A 14,257-nucleotide genomic window follows, 5' to 3' on the forward strand; every position below is an offset into this window, starting at 1 on the left:
CATGTACTAACAAATTTCCTTCAGGGTATATTTTTGAGACAGAATTTATATAGCTAGTTAAGCCAAAGTACATCTTTCTAGTTTGTAATGTGTTGCAGATAGTCCTAAACCTATGACCACAATTGAGCCCAAAATTTCTGTTGCTGAGCAAGGTAGTTATTAAGTAAATTTTGCCCCATTTTATAACCTTTCCTGTTGCAGTTATTAAGTGAAATCACTGCAAACACAATTATTAAGTGAATCTGGCTTCCCCATTGAATGTATTGTTAATTTGTTTATATCCTACATTTATTTATTCATTCATTCATTCATTCATTCATTCATTCATTCATTCATTCATTCATTTATTCATTTATTTATTTATTTATTTATTTATTTGCAAATGAGGTAGCTAATTTATCCAACACATCTTCTTCCTCTCCACCCCACTCCCACACACCCACCTCACAACATCCCTGTGCGGTGGGTTGGGCTGAGAGAGTATGACTGGCCCAAAATCATCCAGATGGATTCCATGACTAATGCAAGACTTGAACTCACAGTCTGTGGCAGTCACTTTTTAAAATGGTTGTAAGTTGAGGACTACATGTATATGAACCCAGCCACCATATGTAAAGCTATACAAATACAAATTTACTATTCAAAGCATTTCAGAAGTACTCTTTTAATGCATTTTAAAGAAGGCAACAGTTTATTTAGTCATAACTATTGAATTGGCTGCTAATTGGGAATATACCCCTTGAATTAAATTTGATTGCGGCAAGTTGTTCTTTGGCTTGTCATTTGTCTCAAAGGCCTTATCACCAGTTATTCAGCAACGCATTACAATTTCTGGTTAAAATTTTAATTGAACATGCCAGCAAATCAAAGGGATTTTTGCATCCCCATCCTACCAGTGTAGCCTTAATGTTAAAAAATCAGCTAGCAGAGTCTATAGTTTTATGAAGGTTAAAAAGCTAAAAAAATGTAGAGTAGAGGATAAAGTGCAACGATGCCTATACAAGGAAAAAATTGGGTATTGGGACTCTTTAATTTTAGCAGGAAAGAGAGACTTATAGAATAATTAATTATTTAGGTTATTTTAGTCTCTTGCAGAGTTCTGAAATTCAGGTCCCTTTGTGATCTGGTTTGTAAAAAGGGACCTGAACAGTGAACCCAACACCAATACTCATATATTATTCAAACACCTGAATGTGTACTTAGATATTTTAGGTTTATTGGTTGAATGGATATTTTTTTAAAGCATTGGACAAATTTATAGATGTTTCAATGGGAACTGAAAACCTCTAGGTTAAGTGTTCTGCCGGGCTCTATGGTATGAGTCTCCCAAAAATTCAAGGGTACAAATTTCAGACACACACACACACTTGAAAGTTCAAAAACAATGTTCTTTATCACAAAAATTCAAAAGAAACAAAGCACCCTTTTTGTATTGCAAAGAGCACTCGTCCCAAAACAACCTGGTAGTCTGTACAATCCCCTTAATCAGTCCTTAAGTACTTAGCTAGCAGCTGTGAAGAAACATCATAGCCCTCTTCTTCCACCAAGTGAAACACACACACTTTGCTCTGCTTTGGTTTCAAAGTCGTGAAAAATCAACAAAGTCCGGAAATAGCAAGGCACAGTCCTGAAGAACAACAATCAGATAATCTTCCACAACGGCCCGAGCCAGCACGCTGCTGTTTATATCAGCAGCTCCACCCAAACACAGGTGGCCTCTCTTATCTCCTGTAATATTTCCTCAATTGGTCTCTTCTATGCATAAGTCTACGCCTGCGTGGGTGTAACACTTCCTCATCCGAATTGACCGAAAATAATGGAGATTGGCTTCCTGGGCTGTGTGCCAAGCCCCCCTCTTCCAAGTCACCCCAATCTTCTTCTTCGTCCGAGGAAACTGCACTACCTGACTCTGTCGGCAATAAAACAGGCCTATGACATGTTGATGTTTCCCCTGCATCCACCTCCACATTCCTTGGGGCAGGAGCTGGGCCAGAGCCAACCACAACAGTTTAAGATACTATATGCCTTCAACAACTAAATATATAGTCTTTGCTTGCTAGTTTACCATGAAACTTGGCTCTACACTAGGAGATGAAGGGAACTGAATTGATTTATGTACGATGCAGCAAGACCGTCAGTTTCTGGGTCTAGTGAAAATCGTAGACAAAGTTCTTGTCCTGACTGGTGGATGATTAGACATCAAATTTTAATCAACCTTGTGCGCTGTGTAATACTGGACTGTAGATTGCGAGTCTGCTGGGTCTAGTGCAGCGGCAGCTAAACTTTTTACATCATTGCATGCCAACCTACATGCCAGAAATGGCATGCAAAAACATCCTGTCTGGACTGCACAGCCTCGCTGGCCTTTGTTCGCAGGGGAGTACCCAAACCTGAAAGAGCAGTGTTCTGGCACGCATGTATATGCTGGCACCCGAACTTCCAGTTTTTGGTGCAAATGCATCCCCTGTGAGCATGCATCTAATGGAAATCTGAAAGTTCGGGTGCCGGCAGGTGCATGCACGCCATAATGCTGCTCTTCTGGGTTTCAGTGCTCCTGTGTGCATAGGAACGCAGAAGAGGAACCAGCAAGGTTGTGCATCGCACATGGGATGGCTCTGTGTGCCAGTTCTGGCATGCGTTCCATAGGTTTACTACCACAGGTTTAGTGGTTAAGGCAGTGTTTCCCAACCTTGGCAACTTGAAGATATTTGGACTTCAACTCCCAGAATTCCCCAGCCAGCAAATGCTGGCTGGGGAATTCTGGGAGTTGAAGTCCAAATTTCTTCAAATTGCCAAGGTTGGGAAACGCTGGGTTAAGGCACCAAGCTGGAATAATAATTATGATAATAATAATTTATTAGATTTGTATGCCGTCCCTCTCCAAGGACTCGGGGCGGCTCACAACAATAATAAAATACAATAAACAGTGGTACAAATCTAATATTAGTAAAAGCTAGAATTAAAACCCCTTAATATTAGAAAACAATCAATACTACACAATCATACCATTCTCAAGTGCTATAGTCAGCAGAGGGGAGGGGAATCAGTCCCCCCCATACCTGGCGACATAAGTGAGTCTTTAACATCTTGCAGAAGACGGGGAGGGTGGGGGCAATTCCAATCTCCAGGGGAGCTGATTCCAGAGGGCTGGGGCCGCCACAGAGAAGGCTCTTCCCCTGCGTCCCACCAGACAACATTGTTTAGTCAATGGGACACGGAGAAGGCCAACTCTGTGGGACCTAATCGGCCACTGGGACTTGTGGGGCAGAAGGCGGTCCCATAGGTATTCTGGTCCGATGCCATGTAGAGCTTTATAGGTCATGAGCAACACTTTGAATTGTGACCGGAAACTGATCGGCAGCCAGTGCAAGCCAGTGGAAACTGGGAGACTGTGACTTCTAGCCCCGCCTGAGGCATGAAAGCCAATTGGATGACTTCGGACCAGTCACACACTCTCAGCTCAACATGCCTTACAGGTTTTTTGTTGTGGGGAATGGGCATTTCAGAAATATGAAAAAAAGCAAATAATAACTATATAACTAAAAATATGTGGGGAAAGGAGCATTAGGTATGTTTACAGCTTTAAATTATTTCTAAAAATAATAAACCTGGGATAAAAATAAATAAAATTGTTGGTTGCATTGGCCACTGGTGCATGATCAAAGAAAGAACCTTTATGGCTTTAAGAGCATGCAAAACTGATCCCACATTCCACAAACAGACATGATGTGTTGCTTTTGGGGAGTTTGGATCCGGAAATAGTTTTTGCAGCTGCATAAAAACCGTATAGTTCATAGAACGTTTCCACTTGACTGTGTTGAAACTGATTAAAGAAATGTTGCTACTTGGAGAATTGGGAGGTTGGGGTGTTGTAAACATTATCCACGTCACACATAGATGAGGGGGCGGAGTGAGTGTTCCACATACTCTGCATTTTGAACATTGCCCAGAAAGACTGGATTGCACTTCTCTGACAAGTTTCTGTTTTTAGCTGACTTGAAGTGTGAGAGATGGGTTTCATTCTTTCTCTATCTCAAATAATTATATTTTTAATAATTGAGTGAATCCAGGATACACTTTCATTTGCCTGGAAAGGTCTGAGCAGCAGGAGTGATTAGATGCTAGATTTTTTTCTCTGCATTTATAATTATCTAAGTGGGTTGAATGAAATATTCGTCTCACTCCAACATTTTTGATAACATTGTCTGATTTCACAAATAAAAGCCAGTTTGGTCTAGTTGTTTGGTCTAGGCACAAGTCATCTTCTTCTATGACTTTTGGACTTCAACTCCCAGAATTCCTGAGCCAATCATGCTAGCCAAAGAATTCTGGGACTTGAAGTCCACATGTCATAAGAGCCAACTTTGCCTACTCCTGGTCTAGGCTAAAAAAAGGAGACTGTGACTTCTAGTGACCTCTTAGCATGAAAGCCCGCTTGGTGGCTTTGGACAAGTCAGTCTTAGACCAATTCACAGAGTGATTGTTGTGGGGAAAATAAGAAGAGGAAGCATGGGGTATGTACACTACTCTGAGTTATTTATAAAACTAGTAAAGATGGGATATACAGTGATCCCTCGATTAGCACGGTCTCGATTAGCGCAAAACGCTGCAACGCGGTTTTTCAAAAAATATTAATTAAAAAATAAGTCCGCGCTAGTTCTCTCTCTCTTTCTCTCCCTGTTGCCGGCGTGGTATATGAGAGAGAAAGAGAGAGGCAGAGGTCGGGCGCATTACCGGGAGGTGGAGGCGGCGTGGGGACGCTGGGTGCCGGGGACACCGAGGAGGGGGGGGACGTGGCCTCTCAGCTGCAGAGCCGAACAAGGGCGGAGGCAACGGCGGAGTCCGGCGCTGGGGCCATGCGGGGCCACTCATCCAGGGGGGCGTGGACTGGCAAGTCGCCCTCCTTTCTCTTTCTTTCTCTCTCTTATACCACACCGGTAACAGGGAGAGAAAGAGAGAGAGCGGAGGGCACCTTGTCGGTCCACGCCCCCCTAGATGAGCGGCTCCGCATGGCCCCAGCGCCGCCCAGGCAAAGGGGAAACCCCAAGATCGCTTGCCGCTTGCCGTATTGCAGCGAAGGAGGCGAAGCAAGGCTCCAAGCTGCAATACGGCAAGCGGCAAGCGGCAAGCGATCTTGGGGTTTCCCCTTTGCCTGGGCGGCGGGAAGACCAAGGGAAGGTTCCTTCAGCCACCCAACACCTGATCCGCTCCGCAGCGCGGCAGCAGCGAGGAGCCGAAGATGGGGTTTCCCCTTTGCCTTTACCCCATCTTCGGCTCCTCGCTGCTTCCGCGCTGCGGAGCAGATCAGCTGTTGGGCGGCTGAAGGAACCTTCCCTTGGTCTTCCCCGCCGCCCACACGCAAACTCCACCATCTGCGCATGTGCGGCCATGAAAAAAATGGCGCGCATGCGTAGATGGTGTTTTTTACTTCCGCACCACTATAACGCGGAAATCGATTAGCGCGGGAGGTCTTGGAACGTAACCCCCGCGCTAATCGAGAGATCACTGTAAATAAATAAATATGAGAGCATAATATAGGGAGAGGGAGGGATAGATGTTAGAATTGGGGTGGGTGGGTTGATTGAGCTTTGCAGTCCCAACTTCGAAAGAATCCCAAGGATCTGCTTCCCCCCAAAATTACAGTGGTACCTCATGATACGAACTTAATTGGTTCCAGGAGGTGAAAAGTTCGTAAGATGAAACAATGTTTCCCATAGGAATCAATGTAAAAGCAAATAATGCCTGCAAATCCTTCAGGAAAATCCCAAACTTTAGAAGGGAGGTGAACAGAGGGCAGGGAGGAGCAGGTAAAGGGGGCGGGTGGAAGAAGCAAGGCTAGGCTAAAGGGTGAGTGGGAAGGAAGAAAGGCAAGGGGAGCGTCCCTCCCTTTTCTTTCTTCAAAAGACACCCTTTCAGTGCCTCTGCAAACACGCTGTTCTCCTAGTTATTTAAATGCAGTCTTTTCCCCCTCCAACTGGCCCCTCCCTTTTCTTTCTTGAAAAGACACCCTTTCAGTGCTTCTGCAAACACGCTGTTCTCATAGTTATTTAAATGCAGTCTTTTCCCCCTCCAAGCGGCCCCTCCCTTTTCTTTCTTCAAAAGACACCCTTTCAGTGCCTCTGCAAACACGCTGTTCTCCTAGTTATTTAAATGCAGTCTTTTCCCCCTCCAAGCCGCCCCTCCCTTTTCTTTCTTCAAAAAAGGGGGGAGAAAAAAAACCCTTCATCCCAGCAGCAGCGGCTTGGGTTCGTAAGTTGAAAATAGTTCGGAAGAAGAGGCAAAAAAATCTTAAACACCGGGTTCGTATCTTGAAAAGTTCGTTAGAAGAGGCGTTCGTAAGATGAGGTACCACTGTATTAGGGAAAAAAAGTATGTGTTACTTGAATGCAAATGATTTGCTCAGAATTTCAACTTGCCTCCTCGGTTTAGCTGTTCTCCATGCAACCTGAGCTAAATAATCTTCAAATGTGTTCACCGTTTTCCCTTAGGCAGCATGCCGTGGGAGGATGATTAGTAAAAGGGGCAATCCACCCTTTGCTACAAGGAACTTCTGGCTTGGTTCCCAGTGCTACACCATAATGTTGGGTGTCTATTATGGGGATGACATAAATCCATCCCCCCAAAATAAAATGTGCTTGACTAAACATAATGAATGGATTCCCATGTTATATTAAACCCAAATTAAAGTACATTTTAATTTGGTTGTCATAAGTATTTTCCAGGGAGCCTTTGGTTCCTAGGAATGTAGTCAGACTGACAGATTTAAACATCTTTCTTATGCGCTGTTTCCCTAGCTTGGTTTGGGATGATGTTCTTAAGTTCAGCAATGCTGGCTAGATCATTCCAGAGAAGAATTATATTAAATTCACTTATAATCTATGGCAGTGTTTCCCAAACTTGGTGACTTGAAGATATCTGGACTTCAACTCCCAGAATTCCCCAGCCAGCATTCGCTGGCTGGGGAATTCTGGGAGATAAAGTCCAAATATCTTCAAGTCGCCAAGGTTGGGAAACACTGATCTATGGTGTAGGACCTCAATATCTATTAGACAGCCTTTCCCAGTAATTTCTGACTACACAACTGAAACAACTGGAAACATCTGCGAAGGGTACCTATTCTTCTGACCTTCCAGAAACTGATGAAAATGTATCTCTTCCAGGGGGATTTTTAGAGATCAGTTGCAACCAATGGCCCATATATAATGTCAAATTTTAGTTAATATTCTCAGTATTAGAACTGTAAATTAGGTAATTGGTTTTATCAATTCATGTTGATACTGATTTTGTATTTTAATTTGTAAATTGTAAGCCATTTAGAATTGTGCAGGTTTCAAGTGATAAATATAGCACATTAATAAATTTATAATGTCAACTTTTACAGCTGTTTACTTATCCACAACTCAGAGTGGTTTTTAAAAGTATAACACGTAAAACTGATTTCAACCACCATACTTGGCAGAAACATATACCGGTATTTGCATTTAAAGAGCCCCAGGTTAGGAACATCTAGGCCTAGGAAAGATGAAAATTGCTTTTGACACACATTGGGAGTTTCAGTTGTAAAAGTTGAAGTTAAAGCTTTGTGGACCCTTAAGTGAACACCAGCCTTGGGTCTTGATGGAAAATTCTAGCCCAGAAAGATGAATATGAGAAATATCATAATTAAGCTTTGGTTCTTTTCTCTGTGATTAAGGTGACATTGTGTGCTAAGTTATATTTGGTTTATTTGGTTTTGGATTAGCATGTTTATAAACCTAGTCACTTAGCTTGTTCATACCATAGTTAAAACAAACTGTGACTCGGTAAGACTTGTCAGGCTGCTCCTAATTTTTGGCAAAGGTAGCATGATTGGCTAACCGCCCTAGACCTCAAGGAAGCCTACCTCCATGTGCCAGTACATCCGTCTGAGGTTCTGTTTCTCAGGAACTCGCTATCAGAACCGCGCCCTACCATCCAGGTGTGCATCCACGAACCACATTCACAACGCATCCTGGACGGCCTATTGCAAATTTTGTTCAAAATTTCAGATCCTGGAATTCTTGAAGGAGGAGTCTGAATTGGCAGATTTATACCTTTCCCACCCTAACAAGATAGTCCTTCACCTGATTCCCTCGTTCTTTTCAAAAGTTAACTCCTGGTTCTATTGGACCTAGGAGGTTATTTTACAAGACTTTTGTCCTAAACCTAAACATCCTTTAGAACATAAGTGGCACAAATTAGATGTCAGGAGAGCTTTCTGAATATATATCAAAAGGAATGTCATTTAGAAAAACTGAGGCGTTATTTGTCTCATTTCAACCGGCCTTTATGGGTCAAAAAATTCCCCCCTTGACAATAGGCCTTGGCTTAAGGTACAGTATGTATCACCAAAGCTTTTGACTGTCAGGACAGACTATTGCCTGGATGCATAACGGTGCACTCCATCAGAAGCACAGCCATATCTGCAACTTGGACCATGCAAGTGTCGATTGAAGAGTTTTGCAGGGTGGCAACCTGATCCTTGCCATCACCATTTGTTAAGCACTACAAACTGGATGTGTTTGTCTCTGCAGAAGCCTCCTCTGGCAGACAGGTGCTACAAAGGGTCTGTTCCATTTCAGCTACCATGGAGCAGCCTGTGCCTGCCCCTGTGACTTAGGCTTGGGTATATCCCATGCTTGGACTCTCCAAGCAGCGTACAGGAGAAGGGACATAGGATTACCTGAACATTCTTCTATGTGCACTGCGGGAGAGTCCAAACCCACCCTGGCTATCATCTGGTCCGGGGTCGAGCTTCTGACTGGACTCACCATCATCCTGGAGATGTCTTGGAGGTTTTTGCCTTCATTAAAGAACTGAACCAGAGGAGCAAAGAGGATGTGACCACATCTTCTCTTAATTCAGTCACTTGGCAGAAGTTAATCCCATGCTTGGACTCTCCTGCAGCGCACAGAGAGGTAAGCCAACGTTCTTTTTAAGAGTGAAATTCTAGACTTCTAAAATGCCACATTCTGCTCTTCTTAAATGTAGGATAAACCTGTGCTTGGTTTTTCGCTCCTTTTGGATTTCCTTTTGCTTTTATTCTGTTGTTTTAAAATAAGAATTAGGGAGAGGAGAAGGATGGACTGCAATTTAATGTATTTGTCTCTGCTCTGCTGTGATAAAAAAAAATTAGAGCACAAAGTTGAGGGGGGAATTTCAGCTGGAGACTTTGGAATTGGGAGGAGCAACGTGAAAAGGCATCTCTTGAATCATACATTCCAGTCAATTTTCACATGCTCAGAAGATGACTTCCTGCATATCCTGTCCCTTTCAGAGCTCAAGATAGCTGATATGCACACTCCAAGGTGGCCAGAAGAATGGCCTATATAACAGGCCATATCTAAATAGCTGGAAGGGGATACAAATGCACTAGTGATTTCTCCTTTCTTGCTTTTCAGTATGTTTGTCCACTTCCCCCAATGTTGAATTGTACAGTAAAGGGTTAGATCTTTCTAATTCAGCTGATCATTTTTTCCCCAGGACCCATAAGGGACTCCATGCTAAAATAAATCAGTATCCATGTGAAATTTTCATGCAGATTTCATAAAAGGAATTGAATGTCGGCCTTCTCCAGGTCCCGTCAAATAGACAATGTCGTTTGGTGGGACCTAGGGGAAGAGCCTTCTCTGTAGGTGCCCCGGCCCTCTGGAACCAACTCCCCCCAGAGATTGGCACTGCCCCCACCCTCCTCACCTTCCGTAAAAGTTTAAAGACCTATCTCTGCCGCCAGGCTTGGGGCCATTAGACCCTAGCCCCCTTGCCGACGAGTATAGTATGTCTTGCTTGCTGTGTGAATGGGAATGATTTTAAAAATTATTAGAGTTTTTTAGCGATATTAATTGGATTTTTTAGATATGTACATTATATATTGTTTGATATGTTGTGAGCCGCCCCAAGTCCTCAGAGAGGGGCGGCATACAAATAATAATAATAATAATAATAATAATAATAATAATAATAATAATAATAATAATAATAGTTGTGGTTAGCTCTGGCCCAGCTCCTGCCCCAAGGAATGTGCAGGTGGATGTGAGGGAAACATCCACATGCCGCAGGCCTGTTTTGCTCCCGATGGAATCTGCCGACGAAGCCGCCTCTGACCAAGGTAGCGTGAGTGACAGGGAAGAGGGGAGTTTGGCAGACAGCCCAGGAGGAGATCAATCATCTGTATCATCCTTGGATTCTAAACAAGAATGACACATCCACGCATGCGTACAGGAGATAACAACTGAAGGATTATTACAAGAGAAAATGAGGCCACCTGTGGTTGGGTGGGGCTGCGGTAATTAGTGCTACAGATAAAAACGCAACCTGGTGTTTTAGCCTCATGGCAGTTTATCTGATTCATTGTTTCGTCAAGATGGTGGTTTTTGTGCTTTTCAAGATTGTGTGTGGACTCTCTGTACTTTAGAATTGGACTCAAGTTCCCAGTTATTGGGTGAGCAATTGGATGGCATTTAACCTGTGCCTAGTGTGTACCAGAAAATCCCTTTGACATTTAAAAAGGGAGCTGTTTCTGTTTTTCTGTTTATAAAAAGTTTTGGGTTTTCCTTTTATCGTGTGGTGTGTGTCTTCCTGGACTAATTACCCTGTAATTACGGGCGGTTGAAACACGCCCGGCTAATAATAATAATAATAATAATAATAATAATAATAATAATAATAATAATAATATAACAACAACAAAATAAACAACAACTAGAGAGAAACGTAAAATGCAGTAAGGGGTCAATACACAGATGTCCAGGGGCACAGTCAGAACAACAGACGAGGATCAGAATCCATTTGATGGCAGGAAAATCTTGAGCTTGTAGGAAGCTCAATATGTGGTTTATTTCCCTGAATTAGTAAAAAGTGGGCACCATAGCCAGGGAATTAAAAACTAAAGTGTCACAGCAGATTCTTATCTTCAAATGCAAATCACCTTGTTAGTAGCCTGATTTAAGCTAGGGAAAACAGAGGCAAAAGATGGGCCTTAAAAGCTGTGGGTAAGAGACTTTGCTCACTGCTGTTTCTTGGCAATAAATCATCCTCCAACCTTTTGGTGGCAACGTACGTTGGGAGACAGCTATCTGCTTGTGTCAGATTTCATTGTCTCATTCATCCAGGCGAAGGCAAGAAAAAAAAGATATCAAAGAGCTGGGTGCCTTCACAGCATAAGAAAATGGCAGGTATGAAGGAGAACGCTGAAGGGATGTGGATGGCGGCCCTGTGTTTTGTTCCTATTAATGATGCAAAATGGCTTCCAGCGTTGAGGGAAGCAGTGAAAAAAGGATTCTTGGTTGGCTTTGTAGCCGCTTCGTTATGAAGCTGTGACAAAGTCCGTGACAGAAGCTGTGCGAATGCTCATAAATCTTTCAGGGAATCTAGCGAGTTTTTTTATTTTTTTGTCTTTTGCTTTTTAAACAAGGAGCCTGCAATTTTGCTCTGTGCTCTTATGAAATTGTTTCCACAGAGCAGAATCAACAGATTGTTAAACACATTGATTAAAGTGAAATAACCTTGTGCTGCAATTAATGCATTAGTTTCTTTTAATGTACCACAGGGACTTTGCTATTTGTAACAGCCCAGTGCCAAATAGATTATAGCAGAGAATTTAAAATGGAGATCTGCCTGAGGTCTTGTGTTAGAGGTTGGGGAAAGACTTTAGAAGTCCAAAGCAAGTGGAAAAAAAGATTAATCTTTTGCCCCACTAGCTAATTTGAATTTTTCATATGGATGTGAAAACTGTGATGCGTCAACCCTTTGTATTACCTGAATTTTGGTCAGTACAAAGATGTTTACAGTAAAACAAAGTGTACATCAAGATGCCTATACATGGAACATTTTAAACTAATCTACTTTATCTTTGGGGCGAGGAAAATAATTTAATAATAATAATTTATTATATTTGTATGCCGCCCCTCTCCCAAGACTCGGGGCGGAAAAGCAAGCTTTTTCTGTAGTGGTCTCATCTCTGTGGAACAGAGTATTGTATTGGCAGTTCTGTGTTAGCAAAAACTTCAGAAGAGAAGGATTTAAGAGTAGTGATTTCCAACTGTCTCTTCGGAGAGGGGCGGCATACAAATCTAAGTAATAAATAAATAAATAAATAAATAAAATGGGTGAACAGTGCAGTCAGGCGGTAGGGAAAGCAAGTAGAATGCTTGGCTGCATAGCTAGAGGTATAACAAGCAGGAAGAGCGCCGGTGAGACCACATTTGAAATACTGTGTTCCGTTCTGGGGGCTTCACCTACAAAAAGATATTGATAAAATTGAACGGGTCCAAAGACGGGCTACAAAAATAGCAGAAGGTCTTAAGCATAAAACTTATCAGGAAAGACTTAATGAACTCAATCTGTATAGTCTGGAGGACAGAAGGGAAAGGAGGGACATGATCGAAACATTTAAATATGTCAAAAATAAGGTCCAGGAGGGAAGTGTTTTTAATAGGAAAGTGAACACAAGAACAAGGAGGCACAATCTAAGATTAGTTGGGGGAAAGATCAGAAGCAAGGTGAGAAAATATTTTACTGAAAGAGTCGTAGATGCTTGGAACAAACTTCCAGCAGACGTGGTTGGTAAATCCACAGTAACTGAATTTAAACATGCCTGGGATAAACATATATCCGTCCTAAGATAAAATACAGGAAATAGTATAAGGGCAGACTAGATGGACCATGAGGTCTTTTTCTGCCGTCAGTCTTCTATGTTTCTTTGAACATCCTCCCTTTAGAGATCCGAATGGCTGCAACTCTGTTACCTCTTGTAAGGCCCTAAAAATCTGACTTGAGTTTCTGAGCCTGAGGCATTGAATGTGCCAATAACCCCATTTCCTGGCTTTATTGCATCTGTATTTCCTGACGCAATATCCTGCTCTTGTATGTGTTGAATGGAGGGTTTTTAATGTTACTTACTAGTTTTGCAGTTTTTATTGTTTTAAAATGTTTTTAGAAGTTTAAATGTAATATATTTTCTGAATTGTAAGCCGCCCAGAGTCATTTTTAATAAAAGTTTTATTTTTTTCTCCCTAACAAAAAACATACTAACATTACATATACTGTACCTTCAGTATAAATCAGTATGCATATATTATCGCTTAAAAACAATCGTACAATAACCTAGTTTACATTCCAATTTTAATTTCTCAATCGTCCCTCTCTCCATTTCTCTCTTTCTATCTCAGGTGGCAATTCCACCTCTAATACATACTCCTCCTCCTTCTCTACCTCCCTTTCTATTCTTTCTCCTTTCTCCTTACCTTCTCTCCCTTTTCCAACTATCATCTCCTTCTTCCCATTGTATCTCCCCTTCTACTCTCTTTCTCTCATTCTTTCCTATTTCCTATTGCATCCTATAAATCAGGGGTCCCCAAACTAGGCAACTTTAAGACTTGTGGACTTCAACTCCCAGAATTCTCCAGCCAGCTATGCTGGCTGGAGAATTCTGGGAGTTGAAGTCCACAAGTCTTAAAGTTGTCAAGTTTGGAGACATCTGCTCTAAATCCTTCCCTGAGTGGATCATTCTAATTACAATTTTTATTATTATTTTTCTTCCCATACATAGACTATCACATACTTCAATACAACTTAATAAACATGTATCATCCACTAAATATAATCATTAATACTTCTTAATTTCATATCCATAACTAAGTATATAGAATAGAATAGAATTAATTATTGGCCAAGTGTGATTAGACACACAAGGAATTTGTCTTTGGTGCATATACTCTCAGTGTAATCTCAGTATAAACTTTATCTAGTTTCGCTGCCCGGATAAATCAGATTATTTCATTTTCCAATTAAATTTTGACGTTATTGCTTACTTCCTCTGCTGGTTATTTTCTCTTGCTTAATAAATCTAAGCCATTGTGCTTCCTTCATTTCCTTACTCATCATTTCATTTTGTTAACCCCTATTTTCTCGTAACTAAATGCCCCTAAAACAATTCTACATTTACTTATTTTCAAAAAATGAAATATCTGCCTTGCAGCATTCCCAGAGTCATGTGATCAGAATTTGGGCACAAGGCAGCTGGCATGTATTTATGACAGTAGCACTGTCCTGAGGTCATGTGACCACCATTTGTAATCTTTCCAGCCGCTTTCCGACAAGCAAAGTCAATTGGGAAAGCTGGATTCACTTAATGACTTGCCAAAAAGGTTGTGAAATGGGACAAAAGTCACTTAACAACTGCTTAGCAGTGGAAATTTTGGACTTAATTGTGGTTGTAAGTCGAGGACTAACATTTAAT

The 14,257-nt window shown here is 41.7% G+C and overlaps 1 protein-coding gene across 4 annotated transcripts in view; it reads left to right on the forward strand.

Annotated features, from left to right (window-relative positions):
* Positions 1-14,257, forward strand: part of CSNK1E (casein kinase 1 epsilon) — a 57,691-nt gene that overhangs the window by 24,794 nt on the left and 18,640 nt on the right. The gene's annotated exons all lie outside the window — the stretch shown is intronic.

This window comes from Erythrolamprus reginae, chromosome 6 (genome assembly GCF_031021105.1).
Source record: "Erythrolamprus reginae isolate rEryReg1 chromosome 6, rEryReg1.hap1, whole genome shotgun sequence".
Classification (NCBI taxonomy): domain Eukaryota; kingdom Metazoa; phylum Chordata; class Lepidosauria; order Squamata; family Dipsadidae; genus Erythrolamprus; species Erythrolamprus reginae.